The sequence below is a fragment of the Dipodomys ordii genome, unplaced genomic scaffold (assembly GCF_000151885.1).
Source record: "Dipodomys ordii isolate 6190 unplaced genomic scaffold, Dord_2.0 Scaffold324, whole genome shotgun sequence".
In the NCBI taxonomy this organism is placed as follows: Eukaryota; Metazoa; Chordata; class Mammalia; order Rodentia; family Heteromyidae; genus Dipodomys; species Dipodomys ordii.
The window spans coordinates 6,839-7,713 of record NW_012267540.1 but is presented as its reverse complement, the minus strand read 5'-3'; the positions used below and the strand labels follow the sequence as shown (position 1 = coordinate 7,713).

The 875-nt window shown below is 38.9% G+C and overlaps 1 protein-coding gene across 1 annotated transcript in view; it reads left to right on the top strand.

The window, feature by feature from the left end:
- Window positions 1-875, top strand: part of LOC106001578 (transcription elongation factor B polypeptide 3-like) — a 3,243-nt gene that overhangs the window by 263 nt on the left and 2,105 nt on the right. The window lies entirely within an intron of this gene.

Below are 875 nucleotides of genomic sequence, written 5' to 3'. Positions count from 1 at the left end.
AATTTGTTTAACAGGATCCTAGCAGAGAACTTCCCAAACATACAAAAAGATAGGCCTATTCAGATACAAGAAGCTTTTAGAACTCCAAACAGACCTGACCAGAATAGGACATCCCACTGTCACATTATAATCCACACAGGATCAACTCAGACCAAGGAAAAGATCCTTAAAGCTGTCAAGGAGAAAAGATTAATCACCTAAAAAGGAAAACCAACTAGAATCACCTCAGATTTCTCAGCAGAGACAATCAAAGCAAGAAGAGCCTGGAACGATGTATGTCATGCCCTAAAAACAAACAACTATCAACCAAGAATACTGTACCCAGCTAAACTCTCCTTCATAACTGAAGGCCAAATAAAAACCTTCCATAGCAAAGAAAAATTGAAACAATACATCTCCACCAAACCAGCCCTACAAAAGATTCTTAAAGATGTCCTACACATTGAAAACCAACAAGACCACAATAAAGGTCAAGAAACTGCACCCAAACTGAGAATCCAAGAAACATAGGAAGAACCCAGTTTTCGCAACACCCGAGAAGGTGGATAACATGGCAGGAACTCCCAAATACATCTCAGTCCTTTCTCTTAACATTAATGGACTGAACTCTCCAAATAAGCGACATAGACTGTCTAGTTGGATTAAAACACAAGACCCTTCTATCTGCTGCCTTCATGAGTCACATCTTTCCCATAAAAACAAACACATTTTCAATGTTAAAAGTTGGAACAAAATCTACCAAGCAAACGGCCCCCATAAACAGGCGGGAGTTGCAATCCTAATATCAGATAAAATAGACTTCAAATTAAAACTGGTGCGAAGAGATAAAGAAGCTCGCTACATACTAATTAAGGGATCTCTCTTTCAGGAGGATA